Source organism: Anguilla rostrata, chromosome 9, assembly GCF_018555375.3.
Source record: "Anguilla rostrata isolate EN2019 chromosome 9, ASM1855537v3, whole genome shotgun sequence".
Classification (NCBI taxonomy): domain Eukaryota; kingdom Metazoa; phylum Chordata; class Actinopteri; order Anguilliformes; family Anguillidae; genus Anguilla; species Anguilla rostrata.
This window is the reverse complement of record NC_057941.1, coordinates 37,101,435-37,115,409: the sequence shown is the minus strand read 5'-3', so window position 1 is coordinate 37,115,409 and position 13,975 is coordinate 37,101,435. Positions and strand designations below refer to the sequence as shown.

Genomic DNA, 13,975 nt, shown 5'->3' with positions numbered 1-13,975 from the left:
GAGGAAGGCTGATGTGGCCAAAACGCGTTGGCATTGACTGGTTTTTTTAAATTCCTCATGCCAATTGAATAAAGGCTTTTTTAAAACTCATTCCTTCCTCCAACGAGAGTGCCTTGAACTGAATTGAAGAAAGCCCAGTTTTATACTTTTTGCACTGAGGCACCCTTCTTTGCCCTTCGAGTTATAAATAATTCCTTGATGGCTATGAAAGGTGAAATGATCTAGATCAATTATCTTCCGCCAGCTTCCATATGACCATTAGCATTAGGCTACCAACCGGATAGCTGCCGTGTGCTGAAAAGTTTAATAGTATTTTATATTTAAGATTAATATAAATTAAAGGAAAACAACAATTATGCCTCACTGAGTGGGAGTTTATCTCCTGCAAACACTGTAGCTGAATATATAAAGCAGTAACAGTGCAACCAATCTTGGTGTTACACTCTGACTTAAATCACTGCAGACATCCAATTAGGCATGTCACACATCACTGGAACGCTTATACTGCTCTCTAGTGGACAAAAGAATTGTTTGTCAATTAAGTTTTGAGCAATCTCAAGACACCGGTGTTGTGGCCGATAGGGGTTTGCGTGAAGGGGTTAAGAGGGCGCTTTTGTAAATTCACAGAAAAATATCACTATCAACTATAAAGTTGAAAAATATTGCAAAAGAATAAGACTTTAGAATAAATAGTAGGCTCTGTACCATCCCACTGTACCACGTCAGAAGGTATTGTATCACGGAAAACTGATTATCAGCACTTGTGGGCTAATGTCAATTTAAATGTGAAATTCCTACAGTTGAGGCCAAAAGTTTACATACACCTCAGCTAAATACATTCAAACAATTTTTCACAACTTCACACATTTCATGTTACCATACATTTCCTGTGTTAAGTCAATCGGGGTATCTACTTTATGTTCACAAGAGGTCATTTCAAAATGATAGCTAAGACAAATTCATCATCTTATGTACTATATCAAATTTTCAGTGGGTCAAAAGTTTACATATACTTTGTTAGTATTTGGTGGCATTGTCTTTTAATTCCTTAACTCAAGTCAAATGCTTGGGGTAGCCTTCTACAAGCTTCTCACAATACTTTGTCACCATTTTTTCCCCATTCCTCCTGACAAAACTGGTGTAACATCAATTTCAACTGGTGTCAGGTTTATGGGCCTCCTTGCTCGGACACATTTTTTCAGTTCAGTCCACAAATTTTCTATGGGATTCAGGTCAGGGCTTTTTGGCCTTTCCCTTTGTTGTCTTTAAGCCATTATGTTACAACTTTGGAGGTATGCTTAGAATCATTGTTCTGTTGGAAGACCCAGTTTTAACTTTCTAGCTGCTGTCTTGAGGTGTTGCTTCAGTATTTCTAGATAACCCTCCTTCCTCATGATGCCATCTATTTTCTGAAGTGCACCAGTCCCTTTTTCAGCAAAACACCCCCACAACATGATGCTGTCACCCCCATGCTTCACAGTTGGGATGGTGTTCTTCGGTTTAAAAGCCTCACCCATTTTCCTCCATATATAGCATAATCAGCCTCATAATTTTAAATATACAAACTATAAATTAGCACTTTAAATTAATAATTAAATTATTAAAATTACACATTAATAGTCAATCTCAACCAAATCATAATATCATACATTCAGCTAATACTAAATTAATATAAATGATTTAGCTAAGAGGCGAAAATATTCTATAAAGTTCTTTTGATTAGCAGTGGCTGACTAAATTCAACACAAGAGTAATAGCAATACAGACAACCGTGTAAATGTAATAAAGTTTATTAAACGCAAAGTACCGAAAATGGCAAAGCACAATTCTCTACAATGATGTATACAGGGATTAAAGCAAAAAAAAAAAAAAAAAAACTACTGAGGGCGGGGGGGTGGTCTGTTGGATGGAACGTTTGATTGGGTGGGCAAGACACGTTTGCCCATAGCCACCGCCGGCTGTGTGGCCAAGTCATATTCCCCCTCTACAATTTGTAAAACAAGTTACAGAGGAGGCCCCCACATTAGGGCATGTACACACACACTGCCCGCCATTTTTGTTTTTTAGGGAAGGTGGGTGATACACCGCCTTTTCAGAGCTACTTTTTTCTGCCGTGTGGTCGCATAGGTTTACATGTAAAAAAAACACGGAGGCAGCTCAGAAAAAGGCGGACAGTGTGTACACGCCCTTAGCCCTCGACGCCTGCTAAACAAGTGAGATTTCAGCACCACCCCACACATAACCATTGCTGCTGTTCTCTAAGCCTCAAATCATCATGCTGCTGCCAGATATGCAGTAGATATTACAAGAATTGTTTCTCCTGATTAATTTTCCTGTTGAACTCAATGGAAAAAATATTCAGGAGAAACAATTCTTGTAGTAGGCTATCTACTGCACATCTTGCAGCAGCATGGTGGTTTGAGGCTCATTTGATACCTTGGACCCTTGATGACTTAAAGCCATTTAGCCAACAAATGCGTTCCATACTGTATCAGCATAATTTACAGCTGAATCTAGTCCCACCCCCCAATGCCCATAGAGATCGATCCAAATGCAAAGAGTTTTTGTCTCGCTTGTAGGAAACCTGGCAATAAGATATCCGGACTCTGATGATGTTGATAGGTCACAGACATCAGGAAGTCATGGCATGCAAATGATATGCAACCATATACAAAACATGACTCTTATTTGACATTATGTTAATTTGTCTACTGTATAAGTGAATTCCCCTGTTTCTAGCTTTTCCCCAAACAGTTCACTGCAGCAAAAGTAAACGAGCAAATGGTGGCACAGGAGGTCTCAGGAGTGCATTTGTCTAATTATTGCTAATTTTCTGACCAATGATTTGTTGTTAAGACCATTAAAAGCTTAATATTTTGCCATTTTGGGCTTGCATGGCCCTTTTTTTTTTTTTTTATTTGCCCAGGAGTGTAAACTTTATTTAAATACTCGAGACTAATAGCGTTTTAAGGGAAGATGATGCTTTTGAACAGCTTTTCTATTGCCAGTTTTCTTTTACGTAATTTCAATGCTGTTTTAAATCTATGAAAGCCTACATGAATATTTGCATTTGGGTCATTAACTGTCTGTTCACCTTTCAAATAGCCTACGTTCTACATCTCACGGGTTCATACAGCCGCCGGGCTCACGGTGTCCCGGACACCAACAGAGAACACTCCTCCAAAAGGCTAGATCTTTGTCCTGGTGATCACCTGCAAACTTCATTCTGGCTTTTTTTATACCGGTCTTGGAGTAGGGGCTTCTTCCTTGCGCAACAGCCTTTCAGGCCATGGCGACGTAGGATTCTCTTAATGGTGGATGTAGATACTTTGGTACCTTGATGCCTCCAACTCCTTCACCAGTTCCTTTGTTGTTGTCTTGGGTTCAATTAAACCTTTCAAACCAAAGTTCGCTCAGCCCTGGGAGCTAATTTGTGCCTCTTTCCTGAACGAGGCAGTGTCTGTGTGGTCCCCAGATTTTTATATTTGCATACAATTGTTTGTACAGATGCTCGCAGTACTTTCAGTTGTTTGGAAATTGCTCCTTGTGGAGGTCCGCAATTCTTTTTCTGAGGTCTTGGCTGAGTTGTTTGGATTTTCCCCCACAGGGCAAGAAGGCAGTGGCTCTAAAGGTAGGCCCTTAAATATAGCCACATGTGGCAATATCTTTAGCCTAGGTGTATGTAAACGTTTCACCTCAACTGTAAGTGCAACAGTTCCAATATTTCATAAAAGTACCTCAACCACTGTATAGTGTGATCTACATGACAGCAAACCAGGTTGCAGATACCAGATATTTAAATATATTTTAGTTGTTTAGCATGGTTCTTTCACCACCAAAAAAACAAGCAAAAACAGCAAAAATGACCAAAAAAAAAAAAAAAAAAAACACCCAAGGTACTGATTATAGGTTAATGATGGGTCAATATAGGTTATTTTGTCTGCTCACTCGTTTGAGTGAATGTGAAACATTTTACATTACATTACAGGCATTTGGCAGAAGCTCTTATCCAGAGCGACATACAACAAAGTGTGGAAGAATAACGAGGAACAAGTGTGTTGAAAACCCTAGAGAGAAGTACCGTTCCAAGTGCAGGGAACAACCGCATAGTTTAACTTGGACCCTGTAGGTTAATCTGATTAACACTAACACAAACAAGAACAGCAACAACGCAGTCAATGCAAAAAATACAAGCAGTAGTTAAGACACGAGTGCATTAACTAAGTCAACTAAGAAACAGCTACCTAGTTACAACCCTAAGCTTACAGTCAATTTAGAGATTACAGGGAGGTAGGGAGGGATGGGGAGAGGTGCAGCCTGAAGAGGAGTCTTCAGTTGTCGCTTGAAGGTGGTCAGGGTCTCAGCTGTTCTGACCTCCACAGGAAGGTCATTCCACCATCGTGGGGCCAGAACAGACAGGAGACGTGATCGGGAAGCGCAAGTGCGAAGAGGGGGAGGTGCCAGGCATCCTGAGGTAGTGGAATGGAGGGGTCTGGCTGGAATGTATTTCCATGTGCATGTTTAAACATTTCCATGTGCATTGGCCCAACAATTTAATTTAGAGCGTGCTAAGCACTTTTCTTTTTCTTACATATTTGGACACGCATAGTCTCCATGCGGCCCGAAGGTTTTCCCCAGATCATTTCATTACTGTTATTACTCTGAACGTTCAAAATACTAGCTAATGCACACAAAACAATATAAACAAAACAAGCCAAGTTTTCGTCAACGTTGTCTAAACTAATGTTGTCTTTCTTGACATGGTCCGGTAGCTAGCGTTTGCTGTGCAAATAGCTATGTAATTTAGTAAAGTTACATTGTCATTAAATGTAATACGAAATCTACATCAACAAATAATATGATCTCTCATGTTACACAAAAACTTTTTTGGGTTCCATAACTCCCCCAAACCCCCTTTCTCTGTTATTATAACGCATGCAGACACCGGAAAAAACAGTACGCCGCTCACACACAAGAGAGCTGAAGAGCGAGCCTGTTGCGTTAGTTCAGCCTACCCTCTCTGGCGGACCAACCACTGATGGGTGATGAAAAACGCGTCACTAACTGTGCGCCGCTTGTGATTTTTTCCCGGGAATGTCGCCACAGACACCAAGTTTTTTAATCATGAATTATGATAATAATAATAGTATAAATTAATATAAAAATAGGCTCAATCACCATTGTGTTACCCAATGCAGCGATAGATAGTGACTTAAGACATTAATTTTAATGAAATTCTTCGAGATTATTACTTTAAATACAAAGTCTTTTCTTTCAGTCTAGTCTTTTCACAGGAATCACATTTGATAGCTTCAGAAATACATCATGAGTAAAAGATCGCCAGGCCAAGTACTTCATGCTTCCTATAGTACTCATGCAAGGGGGGTAGTTATCCTCATACACAAATCAATACCATTTAAAATCACAAAAATTACCCAAGACCCATTTGGGAAATATATTATTGTTCAAGGTAATATTTTGTCACAAAAACTAAATCTTATAAATATCTATGGCCCTAATGAGGACAACCCATCATTTTTCGAAAGACTATTTTTAACCGTCTGCCTTGGAGAGACTTCTTATTATCGGAGGAGATTTTAACTGTGCCCCCGACCCAGTATTGGATAGATCCACTCAAATTGATACAACTCATGTACAAACTAGAAAAACACTGAGTAATCATATGAAATATCTAAGATTAATTGAAGTTTGGAGAACGAAGAACCCAAACAAAAGAGAGTACTCTTGTTACTCAAGCTCATATAAAACTCGTTCACGTATTGATTACTTTTTAATTTCTATGGAACTACTGTCTAATGTCATAAAATGCTGGTACAATAGTATAGTAATTAGTGACCATGCAGCAGTATCTATGGAGATCCATTTGGGTAGGTTTGAACATTGCTCAAGATGGAGGCTACAAGTTTATCTGTTACAGGATACAGCTTTTGTTAAATTTGTGGAAAGTCGCATTGATACATATTTTGAATTAAATACAGATGGAATTTCAGCCAGCATTAGATGGAAAGCATTTAAAGCCTATATAAGGAGAAATTATTAGTTACACAAGTTCTAAAACCAAACAGCACAACCAAAAACTACGAACATTAGAAAACCAAATTTAAAAAGCTGAGACTGAAATTTATAATAACAATGACCCTGACAAATTACATAATCTATCTGTCATGAGAGCTAATTATGATAAATTAACAACTGACAAAGTGGCTAAAAGTTTGATGTGGACTAAACAAACATATTGTGTCCAAGGGGAAAAGCAGGTAAACTATTGGCCTGGAGGATAAAGAAAACGCAAGCTGAAAGAACAATTAATAGTATAAAGTCAATATCTGGCAACTTAACTATGGACCTATTAGAGATAAATAATAATTTTAGAGACTTTTATAAATTACTACACAAATCAGAAGATACAGAAAATAGAAAAGCTCAGACCGCATTTCTTAACCAATTGCAATTTCAGACTATGTCAGATGATGAAAAAATAGCATAGATAGTCCATTAACAGCAAAAGACCTTTGTGAAGCTATAGGGGATATTAACAGCGGTAAAGCACCCGGACCAGATGGGTTACCAATAGAGTTCTACAAAACATTTAAAAGGCAACTTGTAAGGCCACTTCTTGACATGTATGAAGAATCGCTTATTGAAGGAACCCTCCCAGATTCATTAAGATTAGCTACAATAACCCTAATATTAAAACCAAATGATTGAACCTCCAGCAATGGCCGTAAGAGCACATAAAGGATTATCAGGCATTACAATTGGGGGGATAGATCATCGCATTTCTTTATAAGCGGATTATATTATATTTTTCCTGACAAATTAAAAAAATAGTATTCCCAATCTGATGAGATTAATTGATGATTTTGGGGGTTCTCTGGATACAAAATTAACAACTTCAAATCAGTATTAATGTTTCTTAATAAGGAGGACGGACATAGTCCCATAGTAAATACTCCATTTACGACAACTACTGATGGTTTTAGGTACTTGTGTGTTAGGATCACTCCTAAACTCAGTGAAATAATTCTAGCAAATTATGACCCCCTGGTAGATGGAGTAACTGCAGCACTGAAACGCTGGTCCAATTTGCCTATATCTATGTTCGGACAAATGAATATCATAAAGATGACTATTCTACCCAAATTTTAATATTATTTTCAAACACTCCTATTGCCGCTACCAAACTTCCCAATCTTAGATGGTATTATATGGCTGCCCAACTGACCTCAGCATCATATTATTTCTGTACAACAGCGCTCCCAGCCTGGGTAAGCATCGAGCAAAAGTCCATTCCAGATCTACCATTAAATCTGTATCTATACTCTTTGGATATTAAGACATTGAAGAAACGTACAAAAAATCCTTTTCTTAAAAATACAATTTCAGTTTGGCATGCTGCACACAAACATATAGGCCTGTATTGTCTCAATTTACTCCTATTTGGGGTAATGAACAGTTTACATCTGGTAAAAAAATATGGAGGATTTAGGTCATGAAATCCAAAAGGTATTCGGAAAATTATGGATCTTTATGCAGACGGAATTTTGCTTTCTTTTGATCAATTATGTCAGAGATATCAAATCCCTAAAAAACATTTAAATATTTACAGTTAAAAAGCTACATGTCATCAAAATATAAACAGATAACATGTATACCACCTTTATCAAAACTTGAGGAAATAACACTTGTAAATTTAGAAGGGAAGGGCCACGTATCTAAATATTACAGCATATTGGTTGCATATAGTACTGAATCAGCACTAGATAAATTAAATGCTTGGAAAATTGATATACAAGAAGACATTGACAAGACGGATTGGAATGATGCTTGTTTAAAAGCGCAAGCACATACAATAAATACAAGGTTTAAATTCCTTCAATATAAATGGTTAATGAGAATGTACATAACTCCTGTCAAACTTCATCATATGTCTGCTAATATTCCAGATGTTTGTACTAAATGTTTAGACGAGAAAGGTACTTTAATTCACTGTCTATGGGAATGTCTGAAGATCCAAAACTTCCGGAAAGATGTTATAAAATGTTTGTCAGAGATGTTTAATACCAAAGTTCCTTTGAGTGTCAAACTCTGTGTGCTTGGAATATATCCAAAGGACATACTGCAAACATCGAAACAGACTAAACTTATGAATTTTGGACTTCTTCAAGCCAGGAGAGCTATAGCACTATACTGGAAGAGTATGGACGCTCCATCATTGAGAATGTGGATGTGGGAGCTAGCGGATTGCATCGCTCTGGAAAGACTAACTTACATTGCTAAAGGCAAGCAGAAAGACTTTGTTCAGCTCTGGGAACCATACATGCACATCATGGAAGGTGGAAATGTAGGCTTTACCTGAAAAGAAATTGTAAACAATGTAGAGAAATATTTTGCTTTATTTATATTCTATCCGATGTAGGTGCAAGTTGAGTGTGTGTGTATGTGCAACGTACGTGTTGGTCTGCAAACTGTTGTACTGTTACTGTATGTTGATGTGATGTCATAAAATAAGAAAATGACAAAACATATTGTAAAAAAAAAAAAAAGAAGAAAGAATAGGAAAGAAAATGCTTTCCTTGAATGTGTCTGCATCTCGTACTTTCTGGATAAAAGGGTGACTGAGAAAATGCAGCTGGGTGTTTGTGTAACATTCCTTGCATCTCTTTGTCCCAGTGCTCAGCAGATCTGCTGTCAGCAAAAACCAAAAGTATGAGACAAACATAATTGGCTCCTTTGTGTTGTAAATGATTAGTACCAAAAGTAGTCTGCATCAAACAAAGAAACACTTCCCTCCAATTGGCTCATTGATAGAGAAATCTCAAACTGGTTTAGTAACAAAGGGGACTTTGTGTAGTCACAGAGCTTAGCTTCACAGACATTTAAAATATGTTTCTACGTGCAACGGGTTATTAAACATTAATTAAATATTGGTGTTTTGACTATAAAGTAGTGATATACTGTGCATGAATTGAAAAAATGAAACAAATAACCCTGCTTGAACATTTGGCAGTTATTTCAAATCTTCAGTCTTCTTATTTATTATCCTGTCCACTTTTTCCAGCACTGTCCACAGGAATTTTTTTTCTCTAGTTTCTCCATCTGGTGCTGGTGATAGTCAAAGTTGTAGTTTCTGCCCAACTGGACACACAGGGGCACAAACAACATTTTCAGTACCATGTCTTCGCCATGTTAACCTTCTCGCAGCACTCGATTTGTGCCGCTGTACTGTTTGCGATTCCCTTATCTCTTATCCAATCTCTCTTCCGATTCGCTCTGCTTTGAAATCACCTCTGATTGGCTGAATTTACTGTCAATCAACAGGGACATCAGCAACGACGCTGGACAAAATGGTGGCTGACATTAGATCCGTGTACAGGAGAAAGCCTGTAAAAGTATACGCTAATCCAATGCCCGGAACTACCCACATCTAGTGCATTTTGCACATTCATTTATCCATGGAAAACAAAGTTACACTGAGAAACACGAGAAAGCACGGGATGTCTAGATGCTTTTGAAATTTAAAGCATTTAAATGTAGTCATAGTGGGGTCTTTAATAATCCGAGACATTGAGATTGAACCAGCAAGAAAAAGAGGGGGATCTGACATTTTGGAGCATTTTCAAATGAACATCTAAAGTAACCTTCGAAAATACAAATATTAAAAAATAAAAACAATCTGTTAGGAATAATGTTATATATATATATATATATATACACTATCTATATACAAATGTAATGTCCTCTACAGAGGACATGCATGAATGTCTGGGTCTCAGGAGGATTATTATATGAATAAATATAACAAAAACCTTGATTTCAATGACCCCACACCTCCCGTTTCAATTTAATGGTCATCACTCCACCCTCACACACACAAGAACTTTCACTGCCAGAACCATGAGGCACCTCTACAAGCACCACTAAGCACTTGTGTCCTGATTCCAAATTCAAATATAAAGCCCACATAAATCTGCCCTATTCAATAATAGCTAAATGGCAATGGCAGCAGATTAACTATCAAATATGAGAGGTAGCCACATAAGATGTTGATATTCCTTTTTTGTGATTCTATCATTTTGAGTTGGAATGGCTCATTTGTGAAGAAACCACAACAGCTATTTCAGTTCCCCGCTCTGTAGCTGGCCTGCTTTCCAGCAGACCAGCTCCTCCTATTTTTCTGTGGCGGTTCACTTTTCCCCGTCGCGTTAAAAGAAACAAAACTTAAATTAAAGCCGCAAGCGGCGTTGGGAGGGGTCCAAGCATTGGCACCATCGCGCCCCCTATGGAGCGATTTTGAAATGGCTCTGTCCTCATGATCATACGCCTTCACCCAACATATCTACTGAATATCATGATGATTGTATAAAAAAGTGATGACTTATGGCCAATTTTGTGGTAAGAGACGCTGGCGGATGACTTAGTTGCGTCGCCATGGACGTGTCCTGGCCGCTTCCCGTAAAGGCCTTTACTAAGTTGTAACACTTAGATGGCATGTCGTAACACTTAGATGGCCCAGTGTGTATGTACAGCTGCAGCGCTTCCATGCCACAACTAAAAAAAGCGTCACACTAGTGTTGTCATGATACCAAAATTTTTACTTTGATACCGATACCAGGTTTAGTATCACGATAATTGATACTGAAACGATACTGATTCAATACTCGGTACCTAACGATACTGAAATTACTTAATAGATCAGAAACGTAATGTCCACAAGGGATGACCTCATTTTCGAATTCACGGTTTATTAAAAACCTGGTTTACTAACAACCTTTAAGTTGAAGCTTGTTCAACATATCAATAAGCATAGGAATATAGTGTTACAACACTAAACCATAGAAAACTATATTAAATATAATTCGAAAATTTAACAATTGTAAAGTAAATTATCTGTAAACAGGTCTTTCACTGTAAAATATATTTAAAAACAGCATATTTCAATAACAATACAGCATCTTCCTATAATAAAATATTTACAAATTAGAACAGCTATTGCTACTGAAGTGATCTGAGTCTAAGCTTGCGCTGTATCAACCACGAAAAAATCCACAAGCGCAGGTCACCTCACTTGCCAACCTTAGTTGCTACTGCCATCTAGCGAAGATTCTGACAAATTACACTTTTCATCCTCTCAATCGGTAATGCGGGAGACTCATGTCCCTGGCTTTTACATTTGACGCAAAACTACCGAACGTCGGAAAATTCTAATACCGAACCGTTTCTTTTTTGTTTTTTGTTTTTTTAAGTACCGAAAAAGTGCTGAAGTGTCGGTGTACTGTGCAACACTACGTCAGACACATATACCAACCCATTGCTCAGCTTAGCAGAGAATGCACATTTCAGAGCGCCTCAGAGACAGATAGGATAATAATTCATATTTCATATAGCCTAATAAATACGACAATTAAAAAAACGAAACGAAAAATCAACTGGACATTCCTGCTAGCATTCGTGCTGCGCGAAGAATACCTTATTATTTACTTAGACATTGGCAGACTACAGCATTTGCGTCTTTTGTTTATATTCAATAGTAATTGCAGCGAGAAACTGCAGCTGTAGACACAAGAAATTTGTTTTATTATGGTAACAACGGAATGAGGCGGACTGCATATATAGGCTATATTTACCGTCATTGTTTTATTATACCAGCGTGTTTTCGCGCGTTTGCAGAGAAACTCAATTACTATCAATAAAAATGGTTTAGCTATTTCTCAGCATAATGATGGATGGAGATGGGACGAAAATAATTTTCAACCGTCCACCACATTACATTACATTACGGGCATTTAGCAGACGCTCTTATCCAGAGCGACTTACCACATTTTAGCAACGTTCCAACACTCTCGTCATCACTGTTCCATGGGTCACAAAAACTATTACACTAACGCTTACATTGCAGTGTGAAATATCCACATTATATAATACCACTAACCTATTTAAAGACACCCAATTTCAAAAAGAACGTATATAACGAAAAGAACGTATATAAACGAAATATTTTGAGCAGTAATACTTACATAGCAACATGACATTTTATCTGTGTTTAGTAGTATAGAGACAGAAAATCAATGACAAAGTCCTATCCGCTTCTGTTTTGTGCCAGAAAACAATGTCAGATAGGTCTATCAGCAAAGAAATGGCTTAGCTATGCCCTGAAGTCCTCAATAATAATAGTACTCTCCAAGAAATTATGAAAATCGTTGACAACGTTTCGTCAGGTGAACCGTCTTTTATGCTACGCCACAGTGAAAGCGCAAGTGAATGCGATAAGAAAATATTCCGTTACGTTGACCTATAAAACGCTATTCCAAAAGCAAAATCAGACATGTTATACATCGTTAGAAAGCTTATACTCTCACCTACTGAATAAATGAATTGTCAATCGAGGCAAATTGCCCTAAAAAGGGCGACAACGACGTAAGCAACAGGTGTGGTATTACGCACAGCTATTTTTGAACGTAGCCTACCCAGTGATCAAAAATGCGCGTATATTTCGCCAACGGATTGTCAAAGACAATATATGACCACTCATTCGCAAAAGGGACATCTGTATATTTATGAAATGTTTAGTCCCAGATATTGACTGTAGAATGACATGGTATAAGGAAAAAAAACAAAATTGTCTCGTTTATTTCGTTATTCAGTGAGCAGCGTTTTCACTGCTGTAGTGGCATATTTTAGGGCTAATGTCGGGTTTATCTTGTTGCTACGGAATATTGCATTACATTACATTACAGGCATTTGGCAGACGCTCTTATCCAGAACGACGTACAACAAAATGTATTACCATAACGAGGAACAAGTGTGTCAAAAACCCTAGAGGGCAGTAGCCTACCGTTCTAAGTGCAGGGAACAACCGCATAGTTAAACTTGGACCATGTAGGTTAAACTGATTAACACTAACACGAACAAGAACAGCAACAACGCAGTCTATGAGAACATTCAAGCAATAGTTAAGACGAGTTAAGACTAAGTCACCTAGGGAACAACTACCTAGTTACAACCCTAAGCTTACAGTCAATGTAGATATTAAATTGAGAATACGATTTCTGTCAGCACAATGACGGATTTAAAGAGTAAACGAACTCACCCGATATTGTCTTCAAATGGACCGTATTATTTATTTAGACACTGGCAGACTACAGCATAAATTGCGTCTTTTGTTTATATTCAATATTAGTAATTGCAGCGAGAAACTGCAGCTGTAGGTCGTTATGTTATGGTAGCAACGGAACGAAGCGGACTATATATGTATTACCGTCATTGTTTTATTATACCAGCGTGTTTTCGCGCGTTTGCACAGAAACTCAAAAACTACCAATAAAATGGTTTAGCTTTTTCTCACCATAATGACAGATTTAAAGACTTAACGAACTCACCCGATACTGTCTTCAAATGGATCCATGCCAAAGAAAAGTAATTATTCATCCTCTCAGAAAGCTTTTACTAAGAAACTTTGGGTAGCCTATCCTAGCATGCACGCTAGGTGGCACTGTCAGACCGTCCAGTCACTGCTAAAAACTAGACCTACGGTGTCGGATTACTTGCGTCGCCATGGTTGTCGCTTGCCGTAAAGAAGTTTACTCGATGTCGTAATCGTTTAGATTTGGAGCTCCAGCTTTTCCGCACCCCACCTAATGAAAAAGTCCAAATGGTGTGCAAACCATATGGCGGACATAGGTGCTCCCAATAGGAAAGTTGTAGAGCACATTCAGATGCATCAGTCGATGAAGTTTTGTGTTGATCTGACTTATGGTGTGGGAGTTATGGCCTTTTAAAGTATGACCCTCTTGTTATAGCGCCACCATCTGGCCAACATAGGTGATTTTTAGTGCCTGAGTAGTGGGTGGCCATAGGAACCCACCTGCCAAATTTGGTTGCTCTAGGACTTATGGTTGCTGAGCCTCAGACATTTTAGCGGAGAAAACTGCCACGCCCCAACTAAAAAGTCTAA

General features: G+C 38.1%; 1 protein-coding gene across 3 annotated transcripts in view; it reads right to left on the bottom strand.

The window, feature by feature from the left end:
* The window catches only part of rb1 (retinoblastoma 1), a 195,198-nt gene that overhangs the window by 100,674 nt on the left and 80,549 nt on the right, over positions 1–13,975 (bottom strand). The gene's annotated exons all lie outside the window — the stretch shown is intronic.